General features: G+C 39.6%; 1 protein-coding gene across 1 annotated transcript in view; it reads left to right on the top strand.

Annotated features, from left to right (window-relative positions):
* FIGN (fidgetin, microtubule severing factor) overlaps window positions 1-14311 on the top strand; it is a 387517-nt gene that overhangs the window by 11842 nt on the left and 361364 nt on the right. Inside the window, exon 2 of the mRNA XM_083840821.1 lies at window positions 1083-1122. The gene's annotated coding sequence lies outside the window, so the exon portion shown is untranslated. The remainder of the gene's footprint in view (window positions 1-1082; window positions 1123-14311) is intronic.

The raw sequence follows: 14311 nt of genomic DNA, 5'->3' as shown, positions 1-14311 counted from the left end.
AAGGAAAAGATTTGTGCTTGTGTGATACATAGGGTTCAAGGAAGGAAGTGTGTTTTGGGTTGTTTGCTTTTTATTGAACATCATCCAGTGTCAAGATGGTCTATCCAAAATACTACTGGTGCCCCGCAGGGGATGTTCTGAAGTATAACCTATGTACTGTGTGCATCCTAACAGTGATTAGCAGTGCACCAAATATATCAATGTGCTGCTAGTACCTCTAATGGCAGTCAGTTGTGGCTATTCCTACATACAGATTATTTTTTTTTTTTTGTAATGCCAAAACATCTTATGCTTATGGGTAAGCATCCACATTCTGTTTTTATGCCAGGTAAAGGAGATATCAGTCAAATAAGTAAACAGTGATATTTATATCTAGGCTAGCAGATTTTTAAATTATGTATTATACCTAGAAGAATACCTTTTCATTTAATGTTGTTCTTGTGCAACACAAGCTGCATTTGCACTGAAGAAGAAAATAGATAGAGCTGGGCAACTGAGCAAATATGACCATATGGTGGCATATCCTAGTACATTCTTCCACATTATGATGTGGCAGCAATAACAGTAAGACTCGCATGTTATAAATTAGCTTCTATATCTAGGTATTTTTCTTAATGATGATTTAAAAAAATCACACAGAAAAGCTCACAGTATTAATTTCACAGTGTAGTCAAAACTACCTATGTGTGTATGGTTTCTTGTTAAACCTTCTCCTCCTGTCGGGGTACTTTCCTTCTTCCATTCCTGAATACTTTGGTAACAGGAGGCATGGGAGGGCCTTTTACATTATTTGAAGGCCAATATTTCTTTTTGGTCTGTCAGAGCGCTTCGTCATCATGGGCTGCGTCTGGTCAGTCCTTAATTAGTTGTTACTTGACCATCAACTGTTTCCAGCCCAGTTTGGTGTCATTTATACACTTCATTACATCTCAGGAAAAGTTTAGATTCTTGTTATGTGGAAGGATTTTTGTTTTTAACCATGCTGCCTCATATGTTTAACAGTTGCTGTCTGTAGATGTTTGTAAGTGACAAGCAGCGAGCAGGTGATTCATGGTCACCTTTACCTCACTGTTTTGTTACAGACATGGGTGTAACTCTCCTCTGCTGGGAAAGAGAAACTTGGTGAGTAGGACTCTTTGTTCTGGAAGTTTTCTATACACCTGATTATATATTATTTATATATTATTTCTGTATACCTGATTATACTTGTGCTGTTCCCAACTCTCTGCTTTCCTTTAATGATGTTATCAGAGCTGTGCTTAGAGTGGAAAATCTGTGTATGTTTGGATTTACAAAGTCACATAACATTTTGTCTTTTGTTCTCCCTTTCCTTCTTTGCAGTTCTTAATGCTCTGTTTGCTTTTCTGACCTGTACTGAACATTGAGCTGACTTTTCTAGAGCAGTAATATCTAACTGGTGGCCCATCACTGCATGTGTGTGTTTCAGGTTATTTTTTCCCATCATGTTGAATTTAATGACACTTTTCTATCTATTTGGTTTTTATCTACTCTGGAAGCAATACGAGAAAGTTGATGTGGTCCTGCCTGGTGTGTTATTGGATGTTGTTCTCAATGTTGTCAAACGAAACTTGAAGAACGTGTTTTAGAAGAGAAAACAAAATTTGGGATTTCATTGTTCTGAAAAAGTCTGAGGTAGTAAAGATAAAACGCTGCTGGACAACAAAGTGAAGGGAAATTAAAGAGGATTTCTTGGAGACGGCTGGCTGGGCTGGCTTTCTAAATGAAGAAAGGTACTGATCCTGAAAAGAATGGCTGACAAATCTAGGACGTCAATGAAGAAAGCAAGAGTGGCATGAATGAAACTGTGTGCTTAAGTGGCTGGAAGGAAGGCAGAGCATGAGATGGCTTGGGTACCAAACAGTTTGAAAGTAGAAACTTTTTTTCTTAATTTAGTTCATCAAATCATTTGTGTACACTTTTCCAAATGATCTGTAAATGAAACTTCTGAAAATTGCCATTTCTAACTACTGCAAACTGCTGGTTTGAATGGGCTGCAAAGATATCTTTCCATCCGCTCCACTTCCTCTGCCACTTTCAGTTAAGATTGGATCCTGATGGATAGCATCATTTTGTCACATTGTGGCACTTTATAAATAACATAATGCAGTGATGTACAGTGCATTGACAATTGCAGTTTTAGTAGCTATTGGGAAAGCTAAAAATGAACATTTTCCATAATCTAGATCGTTTATTTAGGCTGTCGGGTTTTCTGCACATCTCCAGTATGTATTCCCATAAGATATTAAAAAAGATGTATATGTTTTTATTATATTTTGTATACACTTTGGTAGGTGTAAAATAAGTTTACATTTCAAATGCATTTGTGCTGCTATCAGAGAAAAGCAAAACAAAATAAATTGATGCCAGGGGAAATGTCAGGCATGCAACACAGATTTGTTAAATAAACATTACTGTGTGGCATTAGCTAATGTTATTACTTTGTGTCCCTAGTGGCTCTTTTTTTGATTATCTGCATTTCTAAAGCCTGTGCACATTTCATACACACTAAGAACAGAGGACACGGGTTCTGTTTACATGAAGGGCCTTGCAAAAACTTAATATATTTTTTTCTATTTACAACTCTGCTAAAACATGCTTACATTTTGGGTGTAGAAGAGATAATGGGAAGAAATATATATATATATTAATTTAAACTGTATGGAAACTATGTGTAGGGGGAAAAACAGCACAACAAATAGGCTTTCAGGGATTTTAATACAAGGAAAAGTATACTTTTCCTGAATATCTTTTACCAAGGAAACCAAAATAAAAGTCTAAATCAGAATTTGTTTAAAAGTGCTGGAGAAAGGATGATATAAACTTGCTTATAACTGTGGAAGACTATTTTATAACTTCCACTCAATCTTTTACAGGTAAATTTTTCTAAGAGCACTGCTGAAGCCAACATACAGCACAGATAATGTTCATACATAGCGTAAACTTGGGAAGCCTTATGAAGTCTTCCTTAGACGGAAAATGTTTCTCTTGCTCTCTTCCCCCTCCTCTGTCCCTCCTTTCCTCCCTCTGAAATCACTTCGTACCCAAGTGCAGAGACTGGGGGTGCTTGCAGTGTCCCTGCATGACCGACTTGCATGATCTGGACTTATTAGCAATGAGTCACAGCAAAGCCAGCTGGGTGCTGGTCTGTTTACATGCTGCTAGTATTAAATTGGGCAATGGATGTATTTTTATTTAAAGAGTATAGAGCTAATATTCAGGGTTTGCATAATCAGTATATTTCAAGCAAGTCTGATGCAGAAAAGTGACTGGGGTAAAAAAGAGTATCAAAGCTGAATGTTGTAACCATCTGCTCAATTTATTTCATATACCATGTTGCTGGTCTTAGTCCAAGTCCAAATTGACTTGTATCTGTGCTACAGCTGACATCAGCTGGCCTTTTGGCTGCTCGGGGGGAGGCAAGAGAACTGATCTCGAGCATGACTGAGATGGGCTGACTGGAGTATTTAGAGGGGAGAACTTGCACTTGCATTCACTTCTCCAGAAAGACAACTTAACTTGAAATCAAAACAGTATGTCGGGCACATGTTTAATTGTCAGTGCTTGTTTAATGTTGTGTTTTCCTGCCTGTTGAACTGTTGCCTGCAGTGACTCTTTGACCAAAATGCTATTTCAGTACAATTAGTTGGCTTTGATTATAAAATAGAGAAAGAGAGAGTTTTTTTATTTAAGGAACAGTGTTGACTTCTGTCTTGGCAAATCAATCTAGTATATCCTGCAGAATGAGTCTTTACTCCATATGACTTAATGAAACCAATTGTAGAAGTTACAAAAAGGAGAAAGAGAATGCTGTTAATCTCTGCTGGTGAACAAGAATGTAAAACCTGATTTTCAGGGATTTTTTTTTGATGTGAATGTGATGAGGACTATTTGTATTCACCGTCTGACTTTCTTTCCCTTCATCCCTCACCTGTCAGACTTGGTCTTCTAGCTAGTCTTGCTCTCTCCTTGTGGCAAGAGGGCTGACAGGGTGTTAGCATCTTCTCTTACTCTTTGCTCCTGACTTTCTGATCATTGCACTGTTCCCTTCTCAAATTTCACAATATCTTGGATGGGTACAAACCAAACAGCAGTCTTTCCAGTTTCCTTTCTAGTGCTCCCAAACAGTAGGAATTCCTTGCTACCAAGAAAATGGTTTGTCTCAGGTCTGGATGCTCCAGCTCCTGGTATATCCAGACCAAATATATTTTGAGGATTTTGACTGACAAAATATGGCAATGGTCACTTAAGTATGTGCAAACTGAGTATAAGTAAAAGCCTTGTAGTTTTGTCAGTGCAGGTGTGGTTTCCATGTAGGTTCGAGTGACTCGTTTTCCCCCTTTTCATATTTAATTTCCAAAGTATAGAAGGATGAGAGCGCTCTGATTACATCATTAAGGACTTTTGACAGGAGAAATGTCTAAGATGAAAGTATGTTTCCTGTCTCCCCCGGTCCCTTGTGTTACAAGATAATCAAGCAAGAAATGATCACTCTGGAAAAATGTAATTTCAGCAAAGTTATGATCTGGTGGGAATATGGCTTTATGATGGAGAGAGAGATGTTTAACTACAAATATTTGTTGTCTGTATTAATTATGTTAGGGAGCATATACATGCTGGAAACCCTCTTTTAGGGAACATGCCATGCCTGTATGGCCAGCTGCGTCAAGGCTTCATTGTACCGAATCTGTAATAGCTTATTTTAAAATGAAAACTTAAAAAACACTTCTGAGCCTGATCCAGCTGAAGATGGTAGTTGGCATACCATTCATTTCACTGGGAGCTGGATCAGTTTCTATATTATTCTTCCTTTGCATAAAACTGAAAAAGAAGAAATTCAAGGAGTTTTGCTTTAAGGATAAAACCAGTTGCCACAACTCCTAATTTCTGGGCTTATTTTCAACTCTTAAAAACTAAACTATAAAAATAACCCTCTTTTTTATTTTGTCACTTTTAAACCTATTAATGAATTCTGTTGCCTGCTGGTAGGACTTTAATCCCAGAACCCTCCATTTCCCATAATTTTCCTGAAATCTATCATTTGCAGCATGTGGCAGTGGAGACTCTTAAACAGTGACATATTTATCCTTAAGAAGCAGGTTTTGCTGGAGTTTATGCTTGAGTCCGTTCTTCTTATCTTTCTCAAATGGCCAAATTTAACTGATTTGAAAGGGCCTCATTTTAAATTACATTCATTCAGTGAAAACAGAAATTAACACTTAGAGACATCTATATGCTAATGACTGTAGCTCAGGGAATACCCTTCTAACCTTTTCAAAAGGAGTTGGTAAAAAGCCATTTCACTTGAAAGCAACTTAGTAAAAATGGTAGATTAATTAAATACAATAAAATTTCCCTAAAATCTTTATCCCATTTATCACTTATCATTATTTTTCCTTCTTACATATGGTACCTTAGCTCCAAACCGAATGTTCCAGGATGCATTTATTAAAACTGTTTTTCTGGTGGCATCTATTAGAAGCTGAAAAACAGAGGTTAATAATGTCATGAGTTTTAGGGATGGCATGCAAACAGAGGTGAAAAAGCAGCTTCATCTATCACCATCCGTAAGATACTAAGTGTATGAATTTTGGCAAAAGGGTCAGAAATGCAGCAGGGGGAAGGCTTCCCATAACCCCTCCAAATGCTAAGCAATGAGCTGAACAAGAGGAACTCAAGCTTTCAGACCTTGTAAGTGCTGTGTATCTTTATCTGTTAGAGAGTTACTGTAAATGCAAAATATGACTTGCTGCACGTAGGCGTATTTGCTATAGATGCAGTCTTTGTTCTTGACTCTGTAAGTGGTCAGAATTCCAAAAGAGGAGGAATGATGAGTATTGCACATAACTTAGTTGCTTGTCTACATTGGTGTTACACCTGGTAGCACCTGTGGTACTGCATTATCTGCAACACTTCTCAGAGAAGGTCACTGTTGCGTTTAAAGGACTTGCAGGTTCTTGCATCTTGCGTTCCTATTTGGGGAAATAAAAAGGAAAAGCCTGTGGAAAGAGTTGCCCTGTTGTTCTTACACTGACTACTGTTTGTTATGTGATTTGTTGTAAGAGGAACAATTTCTGAGGAAAAGGCCTAAAAAGCTAATGCCTGAAGCCTCTTTGAAGCCACCCGTCTGATTAGTCTTGTAGATCCTGATATGAAGTCAAACTAGGGTCAAATAAAGTATTAAGCCCTGGAGTAAGTTGTGTCTGCCCTAGGCTAGAAGCAATTTGCAACTTGTACTTGGTTTAAATGTAATAGCAGTAAAAATCCTATTGAAACAAAATGTGGCAATTATTGCTCTTGAAATTCCAGTGCAGAAGAGACTGGAGGAAGGTCACAGATCCGTACTCGATTTACTGATGAAAATCTGTTAAAGTGATGCAAAGATTCAAAAGGATCATGAGCTTTAGAAATACTTAAGTAGGTGTGATGGAGCAACCCTCTTTCCACTGAGCAGAAGAGGCCCAGAGCAGCTGAGCAGTGGCTGCAAGCCCTGAGCAGGCAGGCAAGCGTAAAAACTGCTCAGCTCTACCTCGAGAGAGAGAAAAATATGTGCTGGGCAACCAGACAAGAGAAGATAGTTGGTGGCAGTCCCTGAGCAGAGAGGGATGCTTGTGACTCGAGGATTGGAGGGTGAGATTTTTCTGCAGGAATTGAGGGAGGAAGCTAAAAGGGTGGGTGATAGCTTCCTCCTACACAGCAAAGGCAGAGAGGCTGGGGATCTTTTCACGAGGAGCTGCTAACAGGTAATGTATGATTAAAAAGGAATAACTGTGCCTTGAAGACACACCAGAAGAGTAAGTGGGGTGTGAGAAAATGGCTTTTACAGTCTTTATTAGCAGCTCAACTGTACCCTAGGTTTTTTAACGGTATCAGGAAAGTAATGATCTACACTACTGTGTTTTTGTCCCCTGGACTGCAGAAAGACAGTTTTTAAGCAGCTGTTGCCTAATACTGCAAAAAGCTAACATGACCTGGGATCAGAGCAGTTATGAACAACAGGATCTTTGTTTTTTACTGTTCCAAGTGGGAGTTGTTCCCTCTGCTCTTAAGACATCAACTTTTCCCCGGGTTTTAATCAAAATAGTGTCTTTTTAAAGATCTTTCATAAAAGGGAAAAATCCTGTTTGAGCTGCAGCCTTTAGGCAAGTATGTGTAGTAATAAGACATTTATATTACTCAAATGTGTCTCAGTCCCCCCTACCTCAAAAGAAAACTGCTGAAATTGCGTTTTTTTAACTAATCAGTTTTGGAAGTGCACTCATTTCTTTCTGGCAGCCACCAAATAACTATCTTGCACTGATTTGTCTCCAAACAAAATGCGATAATTCAATTTATTTTCTTAGTTTAAGGTGAGATGATGTCCTTCTTTTGGCCAGTTGGTACTCCAGGTTCTAGATTGGTCTAGCTAAATAAAAGCCTTGCTGTCTTGGCTGTTACACAGGGCACTCCAGAACTGTTGAAGCTGGAGAGGCAAAGCTTTGTGCTTGTTCTCTTACACTTCTCACATCAGTGTGTTGAGCACAGCAGGGAACTGTAACATACTCTGCTGCTGGTCTGCAGTCTGAGACTGGCTGCAGGCTTTCAGCACTCTTGCAAAAGGTGGTACTGAGAAACCAAACATTTTTAACCTGAGCTATTTCATATGTTACAAAGTATTGGCAAAACGTTTGTTGGGTAAACAATATCCACACATTAGAGGTGAGCGTACTTCTATAGCCTTTTTGTAGTAATAGTTAATATGATTTTCAGTATTCTGCATGTTATTTGAGATTTGTTGCGCTCCTTAAGCTACAAGCTTTGAGTGCTAAGCCATATACAACCATGTAGACACTGCAGTCACAGTACTTGTGTGAATGTAGGGAATGGAAGAAATATAAACTTTATAAACAGCAGAAAATGAAAATATAACTATAGTTTAAATACTGTTTCCCGTGGCTTTGAATGGGGGCTGCCAAGCACTTCTGTTGGCCTGAGAATATTTTGTGGCTACCGAGGCTGTAAGCCAGTGTGTGTGTGACTGCTCTAAGAAAACAACACAACCACCCTCATTCATTGATCCTGTGTGCAAAAAATTGTGACAAGGTTCATAAAACATTGCAGAAAGGGAAAATATTTTTGGAAGAGAAAGCAAATAAAAGCCATTGCTTTCACTGTGCAGACCATTAAATGCTACCTGATACCTACACTGTGCTGCTCAGGTTCTGTACGTCCATCACCTTGATTCCGAAAAAGGGGTTAATTATCCCCCTCTCCCCCCCCATCTCTGCTATACGAACAGACTGCAAAACTGAAATTGGCCATTTGGAGATGCACTGCAGTGATGCTTGGGGGTTTTGCAAAATCCAGGTGTAGCTTAGTTTTCTGGCTCATGAACAACTTCATTAAATGGGAGCTGACTGTCAAACCCCTGCTGAGGACCACTGAGTGTTCTCCACCGTGGGGAAAGGAGAACAAAAACAGAGGAAGGGGACCGTGTAGGGCGGAAGATGTGTATGGTCTTTGATCCAAGACACCAGAAACTCCTTTTTGCAACTCAGTATTGATTTGGAGAGGGGCCTAACGTCCTGAGAGGTGTCCTTGGTGAGTCCAGAACTGCTCCATGTGCAGTGATAGCAAGAAATCAGGGAGTTGATGGATGTCAGGAGCTTTCAGAGCATTTTTTTTGTTTTCAGAGTCTTGACTTGTCCCCTGCCCCATGGCACATGAGTGCTGCAGGACTGGTGTGGAGCTTTGAGTTCCCTGGAGGTGGTGGGGGCAGGTGACTGACGGCAGCTCCGTGTGCACCAGGAAGTCTCCCCACGTCTGTCAGTAAATCTGCCCGCTTCTGATTCACAGCCGACAGCGTGCCAGACTGGGTCGCTTTCTCAGAGGTGTCAAACATTGCTTGTCTTCAGCCTGTGGTTTATAAAAGCAAAACCACATATAAATCCCTCTGGCACTGTAATAGAATTGGATTTGCAGGAGTTTAGTGAGCTAAAGAAGACTCTGCAAGTTGAGCAGGTATAGATTTAAAGCAATGGAAAAACCCGACTCAGGGAATTTCACAAATCCTGTTTGCTGAATGCATCAGTAAACCAATTGTTTGGTTTGTGACGGCATGAAAATATGGTTAGCTGAGATAGTTATCAGTCTTTGAAGGTTGTACTCCCTGCAGCAAGATCAAAACTGACTGAAGTTGACACAGTTTATTTTAACGAAGATATTTTTAAACAGATATCTATATTATAGTTAGCAATTATAACGGCTGCAAGAACAGAATGAAAAGCCTATCAGAAACCTTCTGCGTGAAGATAAGTGTAAAATTTCAATCACTTAATAGTTTGTTATAAAACTAAAGCAAACCTCTCTTAATGAAGTCTTATTTTCAGTTGGTGATACTCTGCTCTGCTGCACCTGCACAGGTTGTGGCATAGGCTTCTAAACTAGAGCATCTATAGGCTATAGCTGGATTTGGAGAAAAATGTTCTGTGGTAGCTTATTCTAACTATTAGCTGAAGTCATTTGTATTAAACAAAAATATCAATTTAATTAAAAGGTTATTTGCTAAGCTTATTTGAAAAGTGTCAGTAGGATAAGGCTGTATCATATCTGCTTGTGTTGCTGGTTCTGGCTGGAAAACGAGGAAAACTCTGTCTGTCTTTCCCCTTTGGGTCAATATGTAAACTGGCACTTCAGTTCTAAAGTTGCAAATCTGGTCTATATTTATAGATAGATGAGCTACTGGAAAAAACATGCTAGTCTCTGAAATTCACCCCTTTCAAATGCAGAACCCAAGGACTTGTGCATCCGCTTGTAAATGAAGTGAATTGTTAATCACTATCTGATAGATTCTTTCATTACCTGAGTTAATGTAGATACAAATGAAAAATTGTAATGCTAATCTTTAATAGTAGATGGTAGTAGTAAAGCTTCACTAGCCTCAGGTTTCATCTGTATCCAAAAGAAACAAGAACGAAGCTGTATACTACTTCTGTATTCTCTCAGATCTCTGAGACTCTAATTAGAATTGAAAGTAAATTCCCTCCTTTTATACATTTTCTATGAAGCTTAATGTAGAATTTTCCATTGTAAATGCTTGTGTGTTGTTCCAAGAAAAGGTGGCTTTAAAATATATAAACAGCTACTTGTAGTCAGTACAAATAGGCTCCTGATACAGCTTCTAAACAAATTTAAGAATGCTTTCTTTTTTTTTTTTCCCTGCATCTTGGTTAAAGAAACCTCCATGTTAAATCGCATGTAATTTCAGCTGACTCACTTAAAAGGAAAACAATTAGTTCTCTTTGCTTTTTCACTGTATGCGAAATTATAAAATCCAAAAAGTTGCTTACTATAAGGTAGTCTTTTAAAATACTAGTGGAATGGAAAGCAGCTCAGGCAGGGTGATGTGTGTTGGACCCAAGACTGAGCAAACAGTTACCAAAGCAAGGAGAAGCAAAAAGGTTTCCTGCATGCATAAGCAATACGTTTAGATTGCATGATTTAAGTGCAGGAAGATGAGTTTAACATTAATGGACTTTTTCGAAAGATGTGTTGCCTGATTAGTTTGTTTCTACTTGGTCCTTGCTGGCAGAGATTTGTCTTTGCACTAGGTTTTAGGTATTCTGTTGCTATAATAAGAGCACAGAAGTGCCTTGTAAGGACAAGGAGAAACACTCTCAGGAGGGAAGAAGGACACAAGGCCAGCTTTGAAGGTTTGGGTCTCCAATGCTGTAACCAGGCACAGAGCCAAACATCCAACTGATATCCAGTGTACCACATGTAGGGGTGACAATAGGTTTGTAATCCAGCCGTAACATTAGTTAATGACATAATGAATTAGAGTAATCTGTATTTTTAAGAAGTATTTTATGGAAATACTTCCTCTGTTGAATTTCAAGGGTTTTAGTGTTTTCCTACAGGAGAATCTGATGAGTTATTAGGAAAAGGAAAGCGAAGGCATCCATAGGTTTTCGCTTTACATGTGGTATCTATCGTTGCGTGACAGTATTGCTATTTGCACTACTTTATGTGACTGTATCATGGATATTTGGGTCCTGAGGCTCTCTCACCAAGTTACGTCTGTTTATTTGGTCCTCTGTGATTCAAACCATAGTTTACTGCCCCCCTTTGAGTAATTCCTGTAGTGTTAGACTAGGGATGCAGAGTAGTGCACCTTCCTGTAGTGTTAGACTAGGGATGCAGAGTAGTGCACCTGAAAGTACTAATGTAAAGTCAGTAGTAGTAGACTGCTTCTAGGTAAGATGCTCCAGGATACAGTAATGAAGGTGAATACACATTTAATACTGGAAAGTAATACAGTATGTATTTTACAGTTAATATACTTACCATATTAGTTATCTGGAGCAAAACTGATATTCATTATATATTGGAGCATACTCTGCTAAGGATCTGGGAATTCTCTATGTGACATATGTTGAAAGTGTTATTGACATTACATCCCAGGGTGTTACTGGTGAATGGCATATCAATGCCTTTATGCCTGCTGTTAATTATTCTCAGTCTACGATTGCACTGTGCTGAGATGGTGACACCTATACATACATTAAGTAGCATTTCTAAGCTTTGGAAGGAGGTGAAAACCATACTGAGCAAGAACTGAGTGGAAGAAAAAAGAAGCTGAGTAGCCACAAAAACATATTGTAAATGCTGTGGGTCTTGTGAACTGTGTTCCAGACATAGGAACCTGGATGAGGGAAAGGCTGTGGATGTGGTCTACCTTGACTTCAGTAAGGCTTTTGACACCGCTCCCCACAACATTCTCCTCAAGAAACTGGCTGCTCGGGGCTTGGACTGGTGTACGCTTCGCTGGGTTAGAAACTGGCTGGATGGCCGGGCCCAGAGAGTTGTGGTGAATGGAGTCAAATCTGGTTGGAGGCCGGTCACTAGTGGTGTCCCCCAGGGCTCGGTACTGGGGCCGGTCCTCTTTAATATCTTTATCGATGATCTGGATGAGGGCGTCCAGTGCACCCTCAGTAAGTTTGCAGATGACACCAAGCTAAGTGCGTGTGTCGATCTGCTCAAGGGCAGGAAGGCTCTGCAGGAGGATCTGGATAGGCTGGAGCGATGGGCTGAGGTCAACTGTATGAAGTTCAACAAGGCCAAGTGCCGGGTCCTGCACCTGGGGCGCAACAACCCCAAGCAGAGCTACAGGCTGGGAGATGAGTGGCTGGAAAGCTGCCTGGCCGAGAAGGACCTGGGAGTATTGGTTGATAGTCGGCTGAATATGAGCCAGCAGTGTGCCCAGGTGGCCAAGAAGGCCAACAGCATCCTGGCTTGCATAAGAAGCAGTGTGGCCAGCAGGTCTAGGGAAGTGATTGTGCCCCTGTACTCGGCTCTGGTGAGGCCGCACCTTGAGTACTGTGTTCAGTTTTGGGCCCCTCGCTACAGGAAGGACATGGACGTGCTCGAGCGAGTCCAGAGAAGGGCGACCAAGCTGGTGAGGGGTCTGGAGAACAAGTCTTACGAGGAGCGGCTGAGGGAGCTGGGCTTGTTCAGCCTGGAGAAGAGGAGGCTCAGGGGCGACCTTATCGCTCTCTACAGTTACCTTAAAGGAGGCTGTAAAGAGGTGGGGGTTGGTCTGTTCTCCCATGTGCCTGGTGACAGGACAAGGGGGAATGGGCGAAAGTTGCGACAGGGGAGTTTTAGGTTGGATGTTAGGAAGTACTTCTTTACTGAAAGGGTTATTAAGCATTGGAACGGGCTGCCCAGGGAGGTGGTGGAGTCACCATCCCTGGAGGTCTTTAAAAGACGTTTAGATGTAGAGCTTAGCGATATGGTTTAGTGGAGTACTTAGTGTTAGGTCGGAGGTTGGACTTGATGATCTTGAAGTCTCTTCCAACCTAGAAATCTGTGATACTGTGATAGTTTACGAAGATTTGATGCTGGTATTACTGTTTGGTTAAAAAGCCCATACAGTATAATGCTACTTAGAGCATATTTCCTACTCTAATTACAGTGGGAAAACTGCTCTTCAACATTGTTTCCAATATTTTGTGGAAACCTCTCTATGCTTTTCAGGATAAGCAATGTAGGTGGTAATTTTCTCATCTTGATGTAGAAACTGGAGAAAAATATAAAAACAAATTCATGCAAGTGAGGTCTCTGGCCAAGAAACTGCAATTAAATGTATAGAATGAAAGAAGACTTTCAAGCTTTGATGCTGTGTAACAGTCTTGAACTTTTGATGGTTTTGTGTCATTTTGCAAAGTGTAAGAACTGACAGCATAACGCAGGTGGCTCCAGAAAGATGGTGTACTTTTTAAATGAAAAAAGTCTGTATTAAAGACTTTGTCCAACTTTAATGTTCTGCTTGTGACATTAAAATTAGGACCTAAAGTGTTGTTAGTAGCTTCAACAGGAAGGCCAAAGAATTACTTTTCTTGTGCAAACCCTCAGCCCTTTGCATTATAACTAAGATACTATCTTAAAACTGATACTTCTTCCTTACCCTCCAGGATAACTGAAGGTATCAGGCCTGTCTGCTTCTCTTCAGTCAGTTGTAAGGCATTCGTAAGGGTGAAGATGGTAGTCTTCAGTTTCATCCCAGACATGTCTCCATATTACTGCAGGTAGGAAGTCCAGCACTGGATTCCAAAATCTGAAATAACTCTGCATTTAGGAAAACAACAACAAAAATTCAGTGCATTGCATAGTATGGATTTGTAACGCAAAATATATTTTCCTTTTCCTAAGCCCAAGTGAAATTCATTGAAAAATACTTTATATATTCTGCCTGTGATAGTTTGAATTGAAAACTTTAATTAGTTTGTAGGGCTTTTTATTATTACTTTATCTTTGTTCATTATTTTTTGCTCAGTCTCTGTGGATGTTCTGTATTTTCATCATCAAATAACTTGCTGGCTATTTTTGTCAAACAAGAACCCTGAAACCATCACATTGGAGTGCTGAGCCTATCTGCCTATTCTGTCAACAGGATGAAAGTGAATCTCAAGCTTTTTTAATTACAAGGATAACATGTTCGCTCATCTAATAATGAAGATGGTTAGCAATTTTAAATTTTAATAATCAATTACTGAAAGTAATTCTCCATTAAACCACAAGAGAGCCATTAAATCTCAAAAGATGGAACATGCTGTATGTAACAGTAGCAAAATTTCTATTTTTAAATATCATTAGGGAATATCTGATTTTCATTTCTCTGCTTTTCTTTTACCTTTTTCCTCATGCAGACCATCTCATTTTCAGCAGGAAGACAGCACATGATCTTATAAATAATAAAAGAAAACTCTTGCAAGACTTGATCCAATGTGTGAAATATGTGCTAAGAATCTAA

The sequence above is a fragment of the Anser anser genome (genome assembly GCF_964211835.1).
Source record: "Anser anser genome assembly, chromosome: 6".
In the NCBI taxonomy this organism is placed as follows: domain Eukaryota; kingdom Metazoa; phylum Chordata; class Aves; order Anseriformes; family Anatidae; genus Anser; species Anser anser.
Note: the sequence above shows the minus strand (reverse complement) of the source record. Positions and strands in the feature narration are given on the sequence as shown.